At 28.7% G+C, this 25,031-nt stretch overlaps 1 protein-coding gene across 2 annotated transcripts in view; it reads left to right on the top strand.

Moving 5' to 3' along the window:
- LOC129956907 (secernin-2-like) overlaps window positions 1-25,031 on the top strand; it is an 89,269-nt gene that overhangs the window by 9,580 nt on the left and 54,658 nt on the right. The window contains exon 1 of one of the 2 annotated variants that reach the window (XM_056068922.1): window positions 9-267. The exons of the other annotated variant lie outside the window; for it this stretch is intronic. The gene's annotated coding sequence lies outside the window, so the exon portion shown is untranslated. Of the gene's footprint in view, window positions 1-8; window positions 268-25,031 lie in introns of those variants that run through there. 2 annotated transcript variants of the gene reach the window in all.

Below are 25,031 nucleotides of genomic sequence, written 5' to 3' on the forward strand. Positions count from 1 at the left end.
AAATAGTAATTTTTTCCAGCTTTTTACTAAATGAATTATTCCTTATTACTAGGGATTATTTTATTGCTCATATCTAATACTATTCGTATAGCGGCGTTTGCTGTAGTAAAGCAAAACTACCAATAGCGATTTTCATAGATAGAAAGCAAATTCGTCTGCAGATATAAGGAGGAGTGGTCGGCGATTTTAATTAACCGATAAAAAATATATATTTGTCTTTGAAATCAGGTGCTTCTAAGAATAGTTTTGTTGTAGAGAGATAAGAAGGTGAGAAGATAATTCTATTCTATATTTACACATTTGTGTGATAAGCTTTGTATTGTTTACTTTTGACATATTGACTTCGTTTCTGTTTCGTCTGTCATCAGTCAAGTATATTGTAGATCTATTTATTAACACAAACTGATATATATTTCGTAACTTTTCTATTATTAGTCTTTTTATAATTAATCTGTAGATTTCAATTTTACGTGAGTTATGACGAAACATTTGCAAAGTATTGATCTTGGCAGATACAAAATTAATTGCATTTTAATTATAACATATATAACATGCATTTTATTATAATATATATATGATGTTAATTAATTAAAGTAAAATATCGTGATATTTTTTTTGAGAAGTGTCATAAATACTCGGAATATGTTTAAAAAGTAATATTTTTTACTTAAAATCTTTTCTGCTGTAATATTCTTGATAATTCTCTAAAATTTTTATTTGATTAATTTATGTGATTTACCATTTGTCATTTCATAAATTTCATCGATTTCATATTTTAAGATTATTTATATATGCTGCATTAGAGAGTTGAAGTTGGTGTAAAGATTTTTTATTCTTATCTCTTGAAATGATCAAAACAAATTAAGTTTTAAAAATCATAAATATACCAGATGAATTAAAGAATTATTTCCCAATTTTAATATCTTAGTATTTATATTAATTACTCGATATTAATAGAATACAAATTAATAAAGTTTTACTCAAAATAAATGGATGCAAATTTGGAAAGATTTTACTCCAAATGAAAGAATATAAATTTATAGGGATTTTACTCAAAATAAAAGAAAAAATCGCTTAAATGATAATGATTTCTCTATACAGCATTTTTTTGTTCTGAACTTGCCTTGTATGATTATCTTTTTTATAATTTATATTACTGCCATCCTTTTTTTTTTTTTTTTCACATATGGTCTGAGTTAAAATTGCATGTTCTGATTGAGATGGAAAGGCTGAATTAATAATATCTAAAAAGAAATAGAATAATAATAAAATTTTGTTACACTATCAAATGAACTATAAAATATTAAGTCAGCTGTTAATATAGATCTAATAATGACATAAAATATTTATTTTAGGGTATCGTAATTGAATTCTTATTTTGAGTTTGCTTAAGTTCAATCTTTTCTTCAAACTTAAAGGTAATGCCCATTTCTAGAATAGAGTTTCTGTAACTGTTTTTGGGATTTCACCATATGTATACATTATCTTTAGTACCGTTCTGAATAAACACTCAATGTAAAACATTCTATTTGGCCCTGCTGACTAGAATTAACTAAAAATGGATGATTTTTTTCAGAAATTAGTGGACTAATGTATGAAAAATCTGATTTTAATATTCTACATCTTTTTTTTTTATTATTATTGATTGGTGTGGGGGGGTAAGACACGTTTATGTCCTTATATTTTTCAACTGGATTTAGATGGGTTAGATTAATATTTGGTTATGAAACTAAACAGATATTATCATCATAATCTGCAGTATCAGTGAAAAATATTAGATTTTTTTTTTAAATTTTAAAACAATAAAATTTTTTTTTAGGGATGCTCTCTAAGACCCAAGAGAGTAATATAAAAATAAATTTAATTTTTATCTTATATATTTTAACACATTACTGGTGTTTAAGCTTGCTAGCAGTGCCAGCCCCCCCCCCCCCCTGGGGTGACAAAAGAGGAAACCTCTCAGTTCAGACTGGGTTCTCCTGCGAGCTGGACCAAGAGATAGATGCTCCTCTACTAAGCAGGAGATGAAATCCTCATATTTATTATTGTTCACAGTTACCTCCTGTCAAGCGAGGGTGGGATCTAATATTACAATTTTATGATGCTTTTTGATAATTTAATTAGCATGAATCAAATCATAATTTTATATATCTTTGTTGAGTTTCACAATAAACTGTTTAAAAAACTACAGCTCGCTTCATTTTATTGAGCTAGAGACAACTGATATAGAAGGTTGTAGCTTTTAATTTGTTTTTATTGTTGAATTAGATTCGAAATCAGTTTCCATCGAATTGCTATGTTATCAAAAATTTAAATCTATTGTATTCAAATTTTTATTTTTATAGCTGCTCTGCTTGGAAGGTCGTGCCTTCTCAAAAGTTCGAGATTTTTTTTTCTGTGGCTGTTTGTCAATTGTATAAATAATGAATGAAATTATTATTGATTCAAATGATGAATGATTGGTGTTTGCCAATATTTTAGAGATACCATCAGTAGGAATATGCCTATCATTGCCTTGACAACTGTTAACCACAAGGAAAATTGTGTTATTTATTTGATCAATTTAGAAAAATTGTTGTTGTAATAAGGGATAAAATATATACAAATAAAATTCTATTTTTCTACTCCTCAACAGACTATTACAAGGACACTTTACATCTGCTTTGCCATAATGAAAAATTGTATTAAATAAGCTCTATGCAATCTAAAAAATAATAATTTTTATTAGATGATAAAATGTTACAACATTAAATTTATTATCAGGATGAAACAATAAATAAAATGAAAGGCTCAGAATAATTAAATGTATTTGAAAATGTTGGAAACTATCTTAGGATTCTCACTCAATTACACCATTTAGATATACCTTTAAAAGTGATAACCTTGATGGAAATTTTGATGATTTGATGCATGTTCTAAATAAAATATTTTGTACTATAATAATTAAATATAGAATGTAACAAAAACATCTTTTTGTAATAATAAATTTCTATTTTGAATTGTATAATGCTGTTTTGATCTCTGATTTATTATTCATAGAAAATGTATTAAATTTGTTCATAAAACATCCTTTGAAACATTTCATTAACAGATGAATTATGTATTATTGAACTTTTTTGTTTAAATATTATATTAAATCAAAAATTGATGGATTTGTTTTAATTTTGTCGTTAACAGTTTATATTTTGCTTGCCTAAGTAAAAAGAAAAGTGTTACTATTGTTAGCATTTCTCTGTCAATCAATTTTCTCTTATATTGATCTTTCAGTGTATTATATTTCATTTAGATATGCAATTGTAAGCATCAATTTCTGAATTTGAAGAAAAATTTCCTTTTTTCTTCTAGATATAATGACAAAAATAAAAATTAATTCATTACTTTTATTATTTGAAAATTGATAAAATTATTCAGCTTAATGTTAGTGATACTCAGTCCCCCCCCCCTTCTTCTTTCTGAAAGATTTGTAATAGATTATAAAATTATAAATATGCTATTAAATTATGCATATTTTCACAACTGATGCTTATTGTTACAGTTGTATTATACAAATTATAAGCAAAATCTGTTGCAATGGATTTCGGAAAGGAGATATATCAAAAGTAGGAATTTGTTCAACAAAATGATTTCAGACTGAGGATATTTTTAAATATATCTTATTACTCCACTTTTTCATTGTAGCAAATTTCTTTTCTTAAAAAAAGGGAAAATATTCATTACAACATCGGTTCTATAAGAATAAAAATGTAAACTGGTGGAAAGGCATGAATTGCAGAAAATAATTTAATTATCACTTACATTTAAGACGAGTGCTACAAATGGTGAGAAAATATTAAATACGGAAATGGATAATATGATAATTATCAAAAATAATGTAAGAAAGGATCATTAAAAAAATCGAAGTTGTAGTTTTCTAGAGCCAATCCATGGAAAAAATATCCAACTGAATGCTACCTGTGTTTTATTTAAATAAGTAATGTAATATAAAATATTTATATTTGACCTTCCTAACTTTTTTAATTAACATTCAATTTTATTTTATCTATTGCTTTCTGGCATCAGTTCTGTAGGTCTAAAATTGCATTTTGGGGAAAAAAAAATTACAAATAAATTACTATCTTTATACATTAATACTCATTTATTTTTTAAAACCATTATTAATAATGGGAGTAAACGCGAGAGACTGGAAATATTCCCATGTATTTTATATAGCAGTAATCGTCAGCAAAATTTTTTTCTTTGAAAACGATTGCACAAAGAAAAATATAAAAATATGTCGATCGGAATAGCAGTTGCTGAGTTGGTTTAAGAGTTCATTACCATTAGAATTTTAAATCTTTCGTTCCGCTTGGTTACGATATTTATGAATCATTTTCGCTGATCTCTTTTTGCATCAGCGGCGCATGTTTGAAAAATGTCAAAAATGAGATTTTAAAATCTATTGTGCCTGTGTTTTTTGATGTAAAGAAGATAAATATTAATTTTGATCACTAGATAAAATTTCATCCTTTAAAAATAAAATATTCACAGCTTTATACCACAGTATTTTTAATAAGCTATAAATGTTATTCTGTTCAATTTGAAACTGTAATTCAAATATAGAGGAAGGAAAATTTCAATAAGACACACATATATATATAAAAGATACTTACCTTTTACTGATTCTGTTAGCAGCTGTCCATTTCAATTTTGAATTATACATTTACAAATAAATCTATCAGTTTTGTATTACATATGCGGTATAAGCAAGATATTTCTTTCTTTAAATAACATAAATTTTTCCCACCTTCAGCCATTAAAATCTGTGACTGATAATTTATATAGGCATGCAACATCATTTCAAATTTCTTTATCAATATAATTAAATAAAAAGCAGAATTATCCATGAGTCTATTTTTTTAAATGCTGTATTTTACTAATATATACAAACAAAATTATAAAACCAAAATGAATTTTGAAAATTCTTAATAATTATTTTTTGATCACCATATTGAAGCATTACCCATCATCTTAAGCCAGAGCAGCACTGATATTCTGTTTCTCTGAGTACCTGTACCAAACCAAGCTCTAATCCCTGTTCGACCAACCAGTTTCTTGTAATCGCCTAATTTATTACATCTCTAACGATACATAAGCGTAATGGTAGACAAATAAAAATACACGATCATGTTAATTTAATAGCTTGATAAACCAAGTTTATGCCTTTTCTTCTCCAGAACTTACAAAAAATAAATCCAAAAAAAGCTTTGCCGTTTTTTCAAAGTTATGATATTTTATATTAATTCTCTCTCTCTCTCTTTTATTTGCCTTTCCTTGTTTGTTTCTGTTCTCATTTTTGTCCCTTTGATAAGCATTTTCAAACAAGTATTTTCAACAAAGAACATTAAAAAAAAGTAATAGAAAGAAATTAAGTATATGATTTATTACTAAGATAAATCTATCAAAATGAATTGCCTTTCATATATATCTTTGACTTTTATTAATAATGTATATCAAAAAGCCTTATACTTTTTATATTGGCAAATATACACATTTGGATCACAAATTATATTACGCAAAAATACACAAGCCTTTTATTACAGTGAGGTTTCCACTCACTGTAATAAAAGGTAAATAAATAAAATATTTCATTTTCAATATGGATAAATTTTAATATCATTAATTCTTATCTAAATAATAGTACTTACTACACATTAATCTATATATTTGAATTGAACAGTAAAACCAAAGAACTAGTCAGCCAGCTCCAACTACTGGTCCGATTTCACGAATTTTCATTTCATTTAAAAGTTTATGATGTCTAGTCGTCTGTAACCACTTGATTCCCATAAAATTTTAGTTATAAGGTTCAAAATCACTGCTTCACTATTCTTTGTCTAAGAGCGAAAATCAGAACGAAATTTCCCAGCCACAACCATTGTATTGATTTCGCAAATTTTTATTATATATGAAAGCTCATTACCCTTAGATACATCATCATACCTCATTTTTTTAGTGTTCTTCATTTTTGAAAGGTGTGGAAACATAAAAATTTTAACTGAGTCCCCAGCTTCAGTAACTGTATCGATTTTGTCTATTTTATTCACCAATTAATTTCCCCACTTTGCAAACATATCTGACCAATTAAAATGCTCTATGCGTTTATGCAAGTATAATTTAAAATAGTATTTTTTTTTTTTGTATTAAGATGTAATTCATTAAAATTGATTAACCATTAATAATAGATTAATAGTATTGATTGATGTTAATATTAATTATTACTATTAATTTGGTGGGTGAACTGATGGTAATCTAAGTGATATATTACAAAAGGTCAAACCTCAGGCAGTTTAAAATTCGACAAAAATGTACTCTTTGGATGCTTAACTATGTACCGAATTTTATTTATCTGTTTGCATGCGAAAATACAAATCTATAGACAGTCAGTTCCTTGTCGAATTTTGTTCAGGATACAAAGGTAGATTTTAGAAGTTAATACTCGGCGTTTAATTGTATCTTTTTAGCTCTTTGTATGTAGTGATCATTTTCTCTAGTATTCAGATAGTTTTCTTGAGAATGTATTTCGTTCAGAATTTAATAGAAATTGATAAATTTGGTTCAAAGACCACTACCAAATTTCAACCGTTTAGTTCAACGCGTTTTTGAGTTATCGTTTTTACAAACGGGGCGTTAAATGAACAAACATAATTGCAAAAAGCGTGGAGTTCATAAAAATATCCAGTTTGAATTTTTTTAAATGATGGCGGCATTACTTTTTTTTTTTTTTTACTTTGTATTATAGGAAGTAAAAAGAAATTTCACGCAAATTATTGATTACATTTGATAATGATTATTCAATTCATATTAAATGAACTATCTATTTAGGCAAGAATTTAAATGCAAAAATTCATGGTTCACATATTTCTCTTAGGGAATATTACGTCACATTTAAACCTTGTGAAACGTCAATAGGTGACGCGGTTCATCTGGTTTTTTCATTCTAGTGCAATTGGAGCATAGTAGCGGTAACTAAGAATGGTAATACATAATGCACAAGGAACTAGTTTCGATATGTTTTTTTTTTAAATACCATTTCTCGCATGGAAGATTGTAACGTATTTTATTAATTTAATTCCATGCAGACGGTTCCGTCTGTTCGATTCATCTTTTGACATCTGAAGGCTAGAATTGAAGCGGAATTCTTTAAATAATAAGTTGAATAAGCTGTGACATAGTTACTTAGAATTACGTATTGAAATCTTGCATATAAATAAATCAAGGCTGGATGTTCTTGTCAGTTTTAATCAGAAACTGGTATCCTAAAGGAATATAAGTCAATTTCTTCCTGCTTGTATTTGTTAATTTTCTCATTGTAATGGAATTCCTCATTTTCTGCATTTTTTTTTTCCATGAAAGATATTTGGATAGTGTTAGTTTTCTTAAAGATGCGTCTGATTCTTAGAACGGGATTTAAATGATATCTAATGAAATTTCAGTGAGTCGGTGCAGATGTATTATCTCATTCCTTATCTTTTATTTCTAATTTATCTTATTCTTGATCCGTTATTTTCAATTGTTTAATATACTAACCGTTTTTGGAGACCAGATGTTATGCTAGCAATATTGGTTAAATTTAACACTTTGCGTACGGTTCACGAGATATCTCGTTTTCATGTTTTTTCGGCTAAATCGATGCATAACCAACCAGAGGCAAAAAATTTAATACATTAAGAAACGCAAAGAGATCTGTAAGACATACGCCTGGGACAGCACGTTTTTGGGCTAAGTTGTACGTTCTAAAATCATCATTAACTTTGTTATTTATGAAGCAATAACAGACGGGACACGCAACACGAGAAAAGTCGTGAGCTGTCCTTAATGTCTTAGAACAAAATACTGTTGCAAATCGTGCCGAATACGATTGCATAAGAGAATATGCTTTACCAAATATCACACTCTAAAGCATTATTCAAGTCTGTGAAATAAATAATAGTTAAATTGTAAAATATAATAAATACATGTATAAAATATATATAATAATATTTAAACTACTTTATGTAAATATAATATCAAATGCAAATTAAAAATGTGCATATATGCATCCTGTTGCTTGCCAAGCATGTTTCTAGAGCGTTAAAAAATATGCGGGCCCTGGGAGCACGCAGAGCGCCGTATGCAATGTGTTAACTTACATTATACCTGTTGTGTCTAATTTTATGTTTACCATATATTTTTAAACTTCAAATTATGAGAGATATTAAAATCGTATTAATTTTATAGCCCCATATTTATTCTATTTATAGTGTATATGAATTTTCTTTAAAAAAATCGAGTTTCATGACATCATAGTGGTATTAAAAGGTCACTATTAAGTCAGTCTTTTTTCTAATTACAAATTGTCTTTAACATCTTTTCTTGTTCTTCATATAAACTGCACAAATAACAAATAGAATCTCTCTTTCGTTTTCAGCAATAAAAGAAAATCGCGTAATTAAATATTTCATGAAACAATGAAAACCGCGAATTTTATTGCAACAATAAAAAAAAAATGCGTATAAATAACGCTTTATTGTATTTCATTTTATTTTTTAAAAATATATTCACTATAGTATTAAATTGTTTTTTCCTCAGAAATTCATCACCATGTTAGAATACTAATTATTTAAATTTTCGAAACTCACAGAAAAGTCATTAAAAAGCACATAGATAGAATTAAAACTGAAAGATTAAGAACCGTGTCGATACACATTATTTCCCCCCTCTACTTTGTGTCTCTTTTACTTATAATAGGAACGTAACAGTAGGAGACGTCTCTCTTCGATCAATAGATATATGGAATAAATCGCTGTCTCAAGGTCAAAAATAGTCTACTTCGCTAAAACTTTACCGTAGTGTTTGAGATACCCAGGAAAATATTTAAAAACCGCTTTATCAGCTAAAAAAAAAAAAAAAAAAAAAAGGTTGTATTTATTTGATTGCGAAAATTGTTAATTTTCAATTTGTTTTGCAAATTATTAGAACGATCGCTGTAAGAATAGCAATACGCTATTTAGAGCGGCAGAAAAGTGGAACTTGCAAGAATTATAAACATGTGTACTTGCTTTTTAAATCTAACATGAACATAATAGTTTCGCTTATTTGTTGATAAATATGTCTTGTGTAAGAAAGCGTTATTTGAAGTGTTTATCTGGAAGATGTGTCGATCTAGAAGGGTTGTTAACCTTTTAACAATATCTCAGATTTGATAAACGCACATTAACTGACGAAAATAGTAGTAGAAAAATATCATGCACATAGACAGAGTGCTTAAGAAATAATTTATATAATATATATGTGATATTATTTGTAGTACAATTTCGGATGTAAATCTATACTTATAATAAAGCTCAATGTGTGTGTGTGTGTGTGTTGGCGCTCTACAGACCAGACCGTTTGACATACAGCTACCAAATTTGGTACATGTATACCTTGGAGGTTGGGAATGTGTACCTGGGGTTTCTTTTTTCGAATTTTTAATTAGAATTTAAATTATTAATTAAAAACTAACTTTCCCGCCAAAAAAATCTTCCATTTTCCCCACCACCAACTTTTCCGCCAAAAAAATCTTCCATTATCTCCAGCGCCAAACGAGAAAGGCTTCAGTTTTTTTTTCTCCCAACAGTAATGAGGCTAGGGTTAAAATTTTTGGGATTATTTCAATCGGTTCTGTTTATTTTCTTAATGTTTGATGCATTTAAAATTAAACATTGTTAATGAATCAATCTTTCAGATTCATTCTGAAGTACTTTTGAATTAAAATAAAACAGAATGAAGGATATTAAAAATTTCTAATCCGCATAGCGTTACCCCAACTGGCGTAGAAAAAATCACGTATTTGCGTTACGTAACCGGCGAAGAAAATTCACGCATGCGCATTCTGTTCTGATTGTTGCCATGACAACGTTATCAATGGATGATTTAAATTATTTTTGGGTTAGTTGCATGCTTTTGTAAGTAAATTGTATTTATGTTAGTTATATATTTTTTGTATATGCTTATAGTTTTAAGTACATCGTTTTTTAAGTAGTTTTTTTAAAACCTGTTTTCAACCGTTTATTTTACACGATTCGTTTTATTTTCTTAGTGTTTGATGCATTTAAATTTAAACATTGTTAATGAATCGATCTGTTCATAATGAATCTAAGAAAATTTTGTTGACCAACTCTTGAGATATTACATAAATTAAAAAAGATATTCTTTAGTGCCCATAAAGTTTAAACGCTGAGTGACTCTATTTTCAGTAATCAGATTATAAAAAAAAATGCTTTGTTTCAGTAAAAAATATTATTATATTAATTGAAGATAAATTCTTTCCACTTTAATTTAAAGCATAAATTCTACCGTTTTCAACCGTTTATTTTAAACGATCCGTTTTATTTTCTTAGTGTTTGATGCATTTAAATTTAAACATTGTTAATTAATCGATCTGCTCATAATGAATCTAAGAAAATTTTGTTGACCAACTCTTGAGATATTACATAAATTTAAAAAGATATTCTTTAGTGCCCATAAAGTTTAAATGCTGAGTGACTCTATTTTCAGTAATCAGATTATAAAAAAATGCTTTGTTTCAGTAAAAAATATTATTATATTAATTGAAGATAAATTCTTTCCACTTTAATTTAAAGCATAAATTCTACTGGTGCTAACAGAAAATGAGAGAGATACATATTACGTTATGACTGAAGGCCTTTATAATATTATGAATGAATTATATGATAATCAAAATTTGAAGTTTTAAAATATTTTGATGAAGAAGCTATTAAAGTAGAAATTGCATAAAATATTTAATTATTAAAATTTTAACGAACATTAAGATTGGCGAACCGGCTGGTCGCCAAATGCGGCTAGTATATAATAAATAGCACAAAACGTTTTGTTTCCTCGCCACAGGATCTTCTGTGTCCATAAAGTATATGATTGCCACGGATTACCTCATAAAAGTTAAATTAGAAAACCGCTTGCACATCGGCAGAGTATTTAACAAATAAATAAAACTATTATTTGTAGTATACTTTAGATGTAAATATATAACATTAAACATTTTATTTCCTTCCAGTGGGATCATCTCTATCTATTTTTGCATGCTTTCTAGAAAACTACCCGTTTTCTTAAGCTTCAAACTATAGCTTGCAGAGCATCTTAAATTCTTAAAACTAAAATAATACTCCAAGCAATTTAGAATTCCATCGGCTTGTTTATTTTTTCAACATAACAGCGTATCTTACAAGCATTGCCAGATTCCAGAAGGTTTACAATTGATCATCAACTATTATACAAAAAATAAACGAAATCGTATTAATAAAATATGTTTATCAAAGAAAAAAATCGTTTGCTTTTACTTTTTAATAATATTTTAACAAAATAAAAATAATAGCAGTTATAAAATGCCTGAAAAGGAATCGTCTGCTAAATGTCTATTAACAGATTTAGATTATAATATTTACACAACAATCTGTAATGCCACGAACACCCAAATTAAAATTAATCACCAAAATCAGTTTGCAACTAAAAGTGATCCGTTAATGGGGAAAAAATGCAATAACGAACACTTATATATTGAATGCTATTGCTAATATATGTTGAAAGAAAATATTAGCAGTAGCATTTAATATAGTCTGTGAAGGTAGAATATATGAAATCAGCTTAAATATTATTTTTTCATGCTTAGGTTTATTCGCATACCGATAAATGTCACCTTATATATAAAAATGTCATTGAATCACTCTCAATCGTTGCGTGACGCTAGAACAGAAGTTGAGATTCGCGCATCTGATAATAACGTAGACTATTTTTAAACTCCACCCAATGTTACAGATGGCGTGGTACAATTATATATGATGATAACTTATATTGAGAAAGAATTAAGAGATCAATGCATTTTAAAATTAGTAACTCGATATTTTCTTTTCCCAGTTTTTAAAATGCATAGAATATGTTTTCCTGGATTATAACCTTGTATAGCAAAAAAGTAGTGAAATATTAAATTATTATGGGAACGTTTCTTCATCTTTTTCCTACTCTGTGTGTCCTGCAATTTTTTTTTCCTCGTTATGTGGAATTTGATAAATTTCAATGAATGAGTAAATTTCATTTGAGAAGCATTGAATTTTACTGCAGTATATAAGTATTAAAAAAGGCAAACATTGCTTTGATTATCATTCATTAAATTAATACATTGTAAGCAAATTCCCTATTTCAAGAAATATTTTTTTTAATTCTAAATTATCTAGATAATAAAGTTAATACCACACAATTTCAATAATATATATAATAAATACTAGACAATATGAATAATTAAAACTAACCATTTAATACCAATTAATCTTGTTATTTGGAATCTTATATTGCCTTTTTTATTTCCTTGTTTTGATTTTTCAAAAAAAAAAAAAAAAAAAAAGATTATGTCCAAATTTACAACTTATAATCTTTATTAATTAAATTTTGGGTTTTACTTTTTAATCTTGGGCTGTGGTCCTAATTTCATTTTGTCCCAGATTAAATCAGATCAGAAGTTATTCTATTTCAACCTTCCACAAGGACGTCGACTTAAGACATTGAATATAGATCTGGCCATGTCTAGTTTCGTAGACGTGCGACACCCTCTCTTGTCGATTTGTCTACTGAATGCAACCCCCATTTCACCATGAGGGTCCCTGTCTAATAATCAATAAATTCTTCCGACGCCCTAGATGGAGCAACGACCTTTTCAATGCCGCCTCCAGAATTCCAGCTGGAAGGAGAGGAAAAACCATGACTGCAGTTTTACCTGCCCTTCTTTCCCCCAATCAGGTTCCATTTCGCCATTTGGAGGACCCCGTCTCTTTGGTTGAAAGTCGGGGGTGTGTTTTGTAGGTAAAAACTGCTGAGCACCAATCTTTATTCTATTAATAACTGCTGCCTATTATAAAGTCATGTCTTGTCACTGTGACTTTCATTTTCTTGGCTATAAATAAATACTTGTCTGCTTCTGTCTTGTCTCAAGGAGAATTTGCTGCCTTAGTGTGATTGATTTTTTTGAGGGCGGGTGGTAAAAAAGATCCTTCGGAATCTTGTTATGGAAGCAGGGTCGAAACTTTTTAAATTAAGAACATCTGTCCTTTTGAAAAGAATTTAATGATCATTGGATTTTGAGTTCAGGAAATAATTTGCCTCCCTCTCTCTATCATATGTAACTATTATCTCTGTCTCAAATAATGATTAAGATGTATGTGGGTGTGTGTTGGCGCTTTACTGGCCAGACCGTTTGACCCTTAACTGCCAAATTTGACCTTGGAGAGTGAAAATGTGCATCTCTTAGCATTTAAAAAAATTTAATTGGAATTTTAATGAATTAAAAATTAAGTTGAAATCTGGCGTTTTTCCATGTTAATTTCCGAAAATATTATCGCACTAAAACGAATTATAGTCATACGAATTTTTACAGAATTTCGGCAACTTTTTAAAAATAACTTTGTTTGTCTAATTTGTTTCCAGTAATAGTTTATATTATTGCCCTGACGTGCAAACCGTTTTCATTGTTTCATCAACCATTCGATCACGTGATTTTCTACCATTGTTGAATTTTAAAGAAGGATTTTGTTTAATATCTGTGCAATTCACGAGGCAGATAAAAAAAATGGAAATACAGTATTGCAAAATTTATAAGACATATAAATCACACATTCGCATTTTTCATAACGCCTACATCAACAGGATTAGCCCTCATTAGAAAATTTCTTGTATACAACGAGTGAAGCATTTATTAAAAAAAAAATTTTAAAAAATACAGCTTTAATGCCTGGCACTTTCACAGTATCATGGATTTAACTGAAATTAAAGATAACTACTATCCCCGGCGAACCAGGGAGTCGCCAAAGGTGACTAGTAAATTAATAATCTAATACAGTGGCGAATTAAGTCATTTTTTCCCCCCTTGGCAGTTTATATTTATGAAGCTGCTCGTTAAATGAACTGGTCAATTGAGTCTCCCATTTCACTCATTTTAACTTAATCAACATGTTAATGATTTATTTTAGGCTTTTTTTTTTTTTGTTATTTCAATAACTTAGTGAAAATATAAATGCTCTTCTATATTTATTTATTACTAGCCGCCTTTGGCGACCAATCGGTTCGCCAATCTTAATGTTCGTTAAAATTTTAATAATTAAATATGCAATTCTTACTTTAATAACTTCTTCATCAAAATATTTTAAAATTTCAAATTTTGATAGTCATATAATTCACTCATAATATTATAAAGGCCTTCAGTCATAACGTATGTGTATCACTCTAAATTTCTGTTAGCTCCCGTAGGATTTATGCTTTAAATTAAAGTGGAAAGGATGAATCTACAATTATTTTAATAATATTTTTTACTATTTAATTGCAAATTTTAGGGGAAAATTTAGTGAACTAGTTAGTCGCCAAAGATGGCTACCTGTTTAACAAAGTCTGCCTTACTGTGTTTGTAATTTGAAGAAAGAAAATTTGTAATAATGATGTCTTTACAATAAATGCTTAACAATGTAGGAAATAAATTTTAATATATTGTTTAAGTTAACATTCTCTGAATAAATAATTTTAATTAATATCAAAATTGAATTGAATTTTTAAATTGCTTTATGGCATTTATTTATATAGATTTACATGGTGTGTGTTGCAAAGCTAAATCACCTTTTGTGAATTTCAATTCATTTTATACTTTTTCCCCTTTCAATATGGCATCGAAACCTAATCATAAATAACCTTTCAATTTCTAATAATTTTTGTATTAATATTTATTGACTCATTTCATTGTTCAAATGCATTACATGAATCTGATTAAATTTGTCTGCTTAGTTGCCATTAGTTTTATTTGTTCATTCTTACGTTACTTAACTATTTTTATCGTATCCGGTGGCAAAATGTGGTTTTTATGACACTATTTTGGGAAGATTGTTTAAGCGGAAAAGATAGACTTCGCAGATTTTGAAATCACTTCTCTTTATTCTATTTTAATGTTAGTAGCAAAGGAAACCTTCCTGAAATAAGAGAATTGTGTTAGAGAAGAAACACGTGTTCGAATAAGAGAGATATAAAAAGTGTACCACTACATCATAAATTGGCTGTAAACATTTTATTCTAAAAGTAGCCCATTTTATCTGATATGTTTCATTTGTCGTTTATAATCAGATAGACATTTTCTTCAATACCATAATGATAATATTTTTATTGCTATCTTTTTTTATCGGATTTTTTTTTTCTTAAATGATAAAAATTTAATAAAAGGTTGTTTTTTTTCTCTTTTTTTTTAATGGCTGCATTTCAAGGCAAATTATTTCATTAGAATATTATAAAATATTAAAAAATAAAAACAAGAACGAAAATGTTTATTGAGAAAGAAAGAAAGAAAAAAAAAAAAAACTAGCGTTGGTAAAATCTCGCGAATGATAGATGTGATTCAACAAAAAAATGGGTTTAATATTTCAATGGAAAAAGAGCATTATTATAAACTGTATTTAAAAAAACTGAATGAAAATGGAGAAATACTTGTACAAAAATAGAATTTATGTCACTTAAAGACTTTTTTTTTTTTTTTTTTTTTTTCAATTTTGAGTTGTAAAAATAATTTTTTATGGGTTCCAAAATTTTGGGGGAAAAAAAGAAGGGTGAAAAAAAAAATGTAAAGTTAAAAGCAATTAATCTTTCTAGGTACTATGGAATATGTGTGACAAATTCTATTGGCCTCTGGCGTTGAATTGTATGATTTAAATAAACAAACAAACGGACGTTTAATTTATATATTATATAAATAGACAGATTACTATGTGCATATAAAATGTTAATTGCCTTTCATTATATATTTAATGAAAGTGAATAGTAATTCTTTATCTATCCAAGAAATGCTGGTTAAATAAAAGCATACGTATTGCTTGTTTGATCTTTGAGCTAATGGTTAACAATTTTGCCGAATGTATTTCAGTATCAGATCTCTATTTTTCAACTATCTTCATTAAACTGACACAAATGCATCATGCAATTTTAATTGTATTTTTATATGCCATAGATTACGCGAAATCCTCTTCTCACTGAGATTTAAACCTTGGGTGTTTGAACTATAGCCAGATTTTTATCTTTAAACCACCAAGTGAAGATTTCTTTTCTTGTTAAACTACGTCAAGGAGTTTGCTACGTTTAAGTTTCCCCCCTTCAAACAAACACCTGAATTGAAAGTATATCTGGGTATACATTGGCTTAGGGCCCAAAACAAATTGAAGAGATCCTGAAAGATTCAGTGAACAACTTTAAATACATTTGGTAGTTCGAAATTAATTAGGAGTCAAAACAATTAGCTAAGGTGATGGATTATGTTAATATCTGAGTAAACTGTTTTCATTGTTCCTTCAAATCTTTGATCGCTGATTTTTTTCTTTTTTTTTTTTTTTTTTTTTCTTTTTGATGTTGAAAGCTAAGAATTCTGTTAATGTTTCTGTAGTTTACATGAGAAATAACAAATGAAGTTTCAGAATTGCGAAAGTTAAAAGGTAGATTATTTGAAGAGTAGTCTAATTTTGTACGTTCGAAGGACTCGATGTCGATGAACAAAACAGGTGTATGACAGTAAAAATAACACAACTTTGATGTCTGTCACAATTTGGTGTTTAAGAATATCTTATTGGGAAACTCAAGAATATTAACCCCTTGATATCCGAATTTATTTAATTTCCTAATTAGATGACACATTCTATTTTGGGTATTTATTGATTCTTATTATAATACTAGCCGCCTTTGGCGACCAGCCGGTTCGCCAATCTTAATGTTCGTTAAAATTTTAATAATTAAATATTTTATGCAATACCAACTTTAATAGATTCTTCAGCAAAATATTTTAAAACTTCAAATTTTGATAGTCATATAATTTACTCATAATATTATAAAGGCCTTCAGTCATAACGTGATATGTATCTCTCTCATTTTCTGTTACCCCTCGTAGAATTTATGCTTTAAATTAAAGTGTAAATGATTCATCTGCAATTAATATAATAATATTTTTTACTGAAACAAAGCATTTTTTTTAATAATATGATTACTGATAATAGAGTCACTGAGCGTTTAAACTTTATGGGCACTAAAGAATATCTTTCTTAATTTATGTAATATCTCAAGAATTTGTCAACAAAATTTTCGCAGATTTATCATGAACAGATCGATTAATGAACAATATTTCATTTTAAATGCATTAAACACTAAGAAAATAAAATGAATCGTTTAAAATAATCGGTCTAAAACAGGTTTAAAAAAACTACTTAAAAACGATGTACTTAAAACTATAAGCATATACAAAAATATAACTAACATAAATACAATTTAATTACAAAAGCATGCAACTAACCTAAAAATAATTTAAATCATTGAAAACAGGTTTTAAAAAAAACTACTTAAAAAACGATGTACTTAAAACTATAAGCATATACAAAAAATATATAACTAACATAAATACAATTTACTTACAAAAGCATGTAACTCACCTAAAAATAATTTAAATCGTCTGTTGAAAGTGGTTGTCATGACAACAATCAGAACAATGCGCATGCTTGAATTTTCTTCGGAAACTTCTTTTCCCTTTCCAGCTGTGTTGCCATAGAAACCGGCGCACAGCTGTTTACACGTTTATGTTTATCTATTCAGATTTTATAATATCTAATCAGAGTAACGGTGAATATCAGTGTGTTCGTGTTCGTCATTAAATGTTAATTTTTTTAATAACATGATTAACGAAAACAGAGTCACTGAGCATTTAAACCTTATGGGAACTAAAAAATATCTTTCTTAATTTATGTAATATCTCAAGAATTTGTCGACCAACCGGTTCGCCAATCTTAATGCTCGTTAAAATTTTTATATTTAAATATTTTATGCAATTCCTACTTTAATAGCTTCTTCATCAAAATATTTTAAAACTTCAAATTTTGATAGTCATATAAGTCACTCATAATATTATAAAGGCCTTCAGTCATAACGTAATATGTATCTCTCTAATTTTCTGTTAGCACCCGTAGAATTTATGTTTTAAATTAAAGTGGAAAGAATTAATCTGCAATTAATATAATAATATTTTTTACTGAAACAAAGAATTTTTTTATAATCTGATTAATGAAAATAGAGTCACTCAGCGTTTAAACTTTATGGGCACTAAAGAATATCCTTTTCAATTTACGTATTATCTCAAGAATTTGTCAACAAAATTTTCTTAGATTCATCATGAGCAGATCGATTCACTAACAATGTTTACTTTTAAATGCATCAAACACTAAGAAAATGAAACGAATCGTTTAAAATAGACGGTTTAAAACAGGTTTAAAAAAAACTACTTAAAAAACGATGTACTTAAAACTATAAGCATATACAAAAAATATATAACTAACATAAATACATTTTAATTACAAAAACCTGCAACGAACCTAAAAGAAATTTAAATCCAGTCCGCATTGGTTGATAATAATTCGTCAACACAATGCGGAATTCAGAACACACAGCGCATGCGTGAATTTTCAACGCCAGTTACGTAACGCAAATACGTGATTTTTTTTCTACGCCAGTTGGGGTAATGCTATGCGGATTAGAAATTTTCAATTTCCTTTATTCTGTTTTATTTTTATTCAAAAGTTCTTCAGAATGAATCTGAAGGATCGATTCATTAACAATGTTTAATTTTAAATGCATCAGACATTAAGAAAATAAACAGAATCGTTTGAAATAATCCGGCGAAAAATACTAACCCTAGCCTCATTACTGTTGGGAGAAAAAAAACCCGGAAGCCTTACTCATTTGGCGTTGGCGAAAATGGAAGATTTTTTTGGCGGAAAAGTTGGCGGTGGGGAAAATGGAAGATTTTTTTGGCGGGAAAGTTAGTTTTTAATTAATAATTAAAATTCTAATTAAAATTTCAAAAAAAGGGACCCCAGGTGCACATTCCCGACCTCTAAGGTATACATGTACCAAATTTGATAGCTGTATGTCAAATGACCTGGCCTGTAGAGCGCCAACACACACACACACACACACACACATTGGGCTTTATTATAAGTATAGATATAGATATAGATAAGGTAAATATGGGCTATTGAAGCGTTTTTAAGAGCAGTTGCATTTTTAAATACCTAATTCTGTCTCTTAGTTGCTGACTTAAAATTAAAAATTCAGTAATTCGATTCGTGTATCAAACATGTAACTGTATGAAAAGAGGTTAAGGTATGCATTAGAGATTTAAATAAAAGTAAGCACAACTAATATTTTGCGAACCAACTGGTCTCTAAGGCATCTAATATTTAATACTTTCCTGCGGAAATTAGTAAAAAAACATGCAAATGGCCTAAATAGAGAGTAGACTAAAAGCGATAGCTTCTCACCATTTTTTTCTGGCACTTCTTACCTCTCATTCTTTAGTCCACTGTAGATTCTTACACACACAAAGCATTTATGTTAAAGTCTAATCAAATAACAAATGTTAACACTTCACTTACCTTTTCTTCAACCACCAGAAATACCGAGTTTCAATGTAATGTTCCATGCATTTACTACATCTGCCATTTCCACTACATTGAATGGCTTTACTTTTTCACTCATAATCCTTCACAAGAACTGTAGCACACTGAAGGAATCCACCGTAACCTTATCTCGGTCGTCTCCCCCGATAAGCAGAGGGGTAGGAGTAGTTTTGTTTACAATGGGTTGGTCTATTTTTTTGGCTAGGTTGAGTGGGTGACTTAAAGAGTTCGGTCAATTTGTTTACAAGATGAAAGAGTCCATTCAGAGCTATCAGTTCAGGATTAGTCAGTTTTTTTTATTTATAAAATTCATTGGTGAAACATTTTTTGAAGGTTGCTGATGGAGATGTACTTAACCCCTTGCTATCTAATTAGACGATATCTTCGATTTTGGAAAGATCTCGTACTCGTGCATTTAAGAATTCATAGAACTTTTGAATTCGAATATGAAGTACACATAAATTATATACCGAATTATTATGTTTTTAAATGATTAAGTTGTAAGCTTATTTGTTGAAAAATATGGTTATTGAATGCACAAGTTATTATTAGGTGCCAGAGTTAAAGTGATAATATTATAAACGCTTAATATTTCTAATCTATAAACACATTAGAATCAAATATATAATAATTCCTAAAATATTATATACAATGCACAGTTACAAATACAGCTATATCAATTCACATCACAATTAAAGTTATTATTACAATACGTATATGTCTGTCGGTCCTTTATAGGATAGACTATTAGACTTAGATAGTAGTCACAAGATCACAAGTTATTATGTTTATATGCAATGCAAAGTAAAGACTGGTAGACGGTTAACTTTTCAATAAATTTGATTCTAAATTTGATAATAATTGGTATTTTAAACGCTAAGTCTGTATGTCAAATCATATTTAGCTAGTGCTTTAGGTTTTGTTGTTGTCGAGTCACTTGTATTCGAACAGCCGGACTGACTTCCTATGAAAAGTTTTCGTTCAAAGTTTAATAGAAATCTTCTAATATGGTGTTAAGTCAATATCCTAAAATTTCATCCGTGTAACTCAATATATCATTGAAGTAACTTGTTCACAGACAGACAGACAGACGGAAATGTATTTTTCGTACTCAGCTTACGTCTGCATCATGGAGATTCGTCAAAATCTTATTTCGTTTTTTTTTTTTTTTTTTTTTGTCGATTACAATACTTTTTTTATATATATATATTTCGTATACTTGAAAGTAAGAGTATCTTTTTATTTATATGAGTTTAATTCTCTTTTTATCTTTTTTATTGATTCTTTTTTCATTGAAATTCAATAATACATTTCATTGTTGCAATCAAATTAAAATCTTTTAAATTATTTCAATAAATAAATTAATCGCAAGATTTTCTTTCACTATTGAAAGCTAAAAGAAGTTTTAATAAACATCGCAGTTTGCATGAGGATTTATTTATTTTATAGTAAGTTTGAATGTAACTGCAAACGATTTATTTATTTTTATGCAAGTTAATGTTTGTTTTATGAAAGTTTATACAGCTGCGAATGGCAGGTTAGGATTTCTGGAATAATGTTGTTGACGATTATTTGCAAGAAACATATTAACTAGTTTCAGAACTGCGAAATAAAATGCATTTCTATTCAATCTTTGAATATTAGAGCTCAATCGGTAAGTAATTTTCATTTTTTTTTTTTTTTTTTTTTTTTCACATCATGACGTACTAAAATAACTCTAAAATTATTTTAAACAAGCGATATGCTTTTTTTTCCCCTCCGTTCTGGAACTACAGAACCTATTGAGCAATTCTTACTGTAAAATTTGAATAGAAGATTTAATTTGAAGTTTTTTTTCTTCCTTTTTTTTGTTACAAGATATCAAAATTTAAATTATCAAAATATAAAAGTCAGTGTAATTTCTTGAAGAATGAAGTCGGAAACAAAATTCAAACAGTTTTATAAAAAGAAAACTCTTCAGACATCAGGAATATTAAATAAATAAATTCGATATTTTTTGCCAAAAATCGAACTAACATATTCATCATACTCATCAATCCATTGCCACATGTATGATTCTCAAGGTGGCATCACTGATTGATCTTTTATATTTACTTTTAATGAAATTCTTATTAGAAAAGGATTATCCGCATAAATATGTAAATCTTGAGAACACAAAATTGAATACGTTTTTGTGTCAGACAGGGCAACTGAATAAGATCTGTTTGTGACGCAAGACGTCTTTCAGTACGTCAGGAGGTGCTGACACACTACTCCACTATAATATTTAGTTTAATATTATAGTGGGAAAAAAAATCGAATATGCATTTTGAATTTCTTGTTTGAAATTTAGTGTAGATCTATAATTTCTGTCCCTCTCTACTCTATTTCAATGATTTAATTTTTTTTTCTAACTACCGTATTCATATTCAGCTGACGATCTGAAATTGAAGGTCTACACAATTTTGATGTAAAGATCACATACTAAAATTCACCCATATAATTGTTAATATTTTCGAGTTATTTTGTTTATACATCTTAACTGGTGAGCATCTCAGATAAAAGGATGAAAAGCTTCCTGTATGGTAGTTGGTTCTTGCCATCTTAACTGACATAGAAACAATGTAGGGCTGAGTTACCCTCCACCGATGATGGGACATACATCAATGTATCTTATCTAGTGGTGGCTATTAGGACTCAACTGTAGCTGCCGTTTTATTGGTGTCAGCTTTGGTAATTGCATTTATATACATTTGATTAGAGAAATAGGCAATTAGACCTATGCCGTTCAAAATTTGATACGTATTTACAAATCTTATAATAAAACCATATATAAATTTCACCGATCTTTGTTGTGTTTTAGAGTTATCATATTCATATGCATATAAGCACGAACAAATAAAGCCTTACCTTGCACAGATTTCTGTAGTTTTAGTATACAAACCAGCACTAAATTTTTTCACCTTTCTCGTTTTGTTTTTCAGTTATTGTTCATAGATTGGTAGTTCCCTTTTTTCTTTCCCCCCTAGCTTAGAGCGGTCTAGAGGGGGACTTTTTGTGTTTCTCTTTCAGCATTTTGCAGACGAGAAATTAAAATCAGTGACATTTAATAGCACTTTTAGGATAATAATTTATTTTAATAGCACTTTTGGCCTTATTATCACAACATTTTGCGAAACTGTTAAATGAATGAATCGCCGTGTTACAAATAATACGTTTTTAAAGCATTATAATAATTATATTTCCTGTATTAATTTTGCTTTTGTTTCGCATATACACAGCCACTTACTAATTGTTTACTTGCTCTTTTTAGAAATAATTAGTAATTTCCCAATTTTAATTTAACCTGCTTTTCTCATTTTATTATAGTGTAGTTCTGATAGCTGTTCCCAAATATGGTAAAATAATTCACGTGTTTATCTTTTTATATGTGTCATATGTTTTATACGTTTCATTTCTATTAATTTACATGAATAATATGCGCTGTTTTTAAAAACGTGACTTCCTTTTCAGTTTGCGCTTGTGCTGAGTTATCTTTAAGATTTTGTTACTTTATGTTTCGTGCGCTGAGAGACACTTATTTGAACAGACTGCATTATGATGAGATTCTTTTTATTTTTATTACCTTGCTGGAGTGGGAAAAGTTGTTAACATTGTTAATATTTTTGAATCGCAATTTTACGAATTTTTTTTTTATGGGAAAAACATATAGCAATTTTAACTTTAAAAAAATGTGTTTGGGAAATATAATTACGATTAGATGTTTGGGATCCTCTGTTGAGTTAAAAATGAATATGAAAATAATGAAAATTCTGTTATGTTAAAATACTGTCATGTTTTTATTTTTCTCGTATACGTATTGCAGAGAAAGTATAGCAATCGTCAAAAAATTCCAACTCCGCGTTTTAGACCTCCCTGTTTTCGAAAAACATATTTTTGGAAAATGTCCGTCTGTCTGTCTGTGACAAAGATAACTCATAAACGCTTTGAGCAAGGCGATTGAAATTTGGTATACGATTATTATAATAAATTTGTAGATTCCTGTCAAATTTTGAGCAAAATTCACCTTGAAGAAGTCTGTCTGTCCGGCTGTTCGAATATAATTTAATACGATAACTACGAAACAAAGAGCGTTAGATTGATAAAATTCGATACGCAGATTTAACATGTATGGTGTAGTAGACACTTATCAAACAAGGGATTGACCTTCTGTCGGTCTGTACTTTCAGAAGCACGTAAACGCGATAACTTGAAGACGCATTTACTTAATATATCAAATTTGGTATATCATTTTGTGACTAAAAGTGTCTGTTGAATTCCTGTTTCAATCGGTTGAGAAAAACATATCTAAAACACAAATTCGAGTTGTAGGTATTATCAACCGCATGTCAGAGATTAATCGCCAAATAGCTCGCCAAGAATGACACGATAGATTCGGTAAAAATGCTAAATTCACGCCAAAGAATATTTCGTAACTATTGGACACCAGTGCTACTGAAGGTATTCTCTGGGATAACGCCTTCATTACCAGATATGCGAGAAATTTTTAGGGATCTCTGTTTTTCCTTAAAGATTTTACATTCCCATTTATTTTCATGGGTTAGTTGTTGGAATGCCACTTTATTTTCATTCAAAACATTTTATTTTGCTACCAAAGATAGAAAATCAACAAACCAATGAAAAGCCTGTAAGTGGTAAATATTTGAAAATTTAATTTTATAATTTACTAACTGAACCCGGCAATGCTTTGCTATTGGTAGTTGTTTATTTATTTATAATATATAAATAAATAATATATTATTAGTTATATATTAAGTTTAGTTTAGTTATATTAACTAACTATTAGTTATATTAACTAAGTTTAGTTTAACCCGTTGTAAAGCAACACTAGAGCTATTTTGGGACGGACCTCGTCATTTTGAACCACGGTCAGACGACGAGGACGACACCTGAGCTGGCAACCCCCTCTCCACACCGCACCACACCAGCGGGAGGACGTTTGGTCACGAACCTGAAACCCTACGGCTCACAAGACGGGACCTTACCTCCAGACCACCGCGGCCATATTTATATATTAAATTAACGTAACTGAAAATTTGACATCAATTATTGTATTTAGTTAAAGTTAAATATTTACATTTATATTATTATCGTTGTGTTTTGGATTTCAACTTTAACTTCATTGAAGTGCTCATGGATATACTATGTTTGATGGTTCCATTTGGCATATATACAAATAAATACTTTCGTTTTCCTACATGAGAGCATACAGCGTATAACTGTCCATGAAAAAAGCATGGATTCTCCCAAGTCAATTCACATTTTTGCAGTGTTTGAGAATGTGAATTAAATTTGGCCTTACAATGTTTGACCTTGCGATTTCATAATTCACGTCATTGTTGCAGATGAAAGAATGAGTATTGTAATAGAAAACTTCATACATATTGACAGTGTGCTTAAGAAATAAAAAATAAAAATGCTGTTTGTAGTACACTTTAAATGCGAATATATTCAAAATGAAAGTTTTGT

Source organism: Argiope bruennichi, chromosome 11 (assembly GCF_947563725.1).
Source record: "Argiope bruennichi chromosome 11, qqArgBrue1.1, whole genome shotgun sequence".
Classification (NCBI taxonomy): Eukaryota; Metazoa; Arthropoda; class Arachnida; order Araneae; family Araneidae; genus Argiope; species Argiope bruennichi.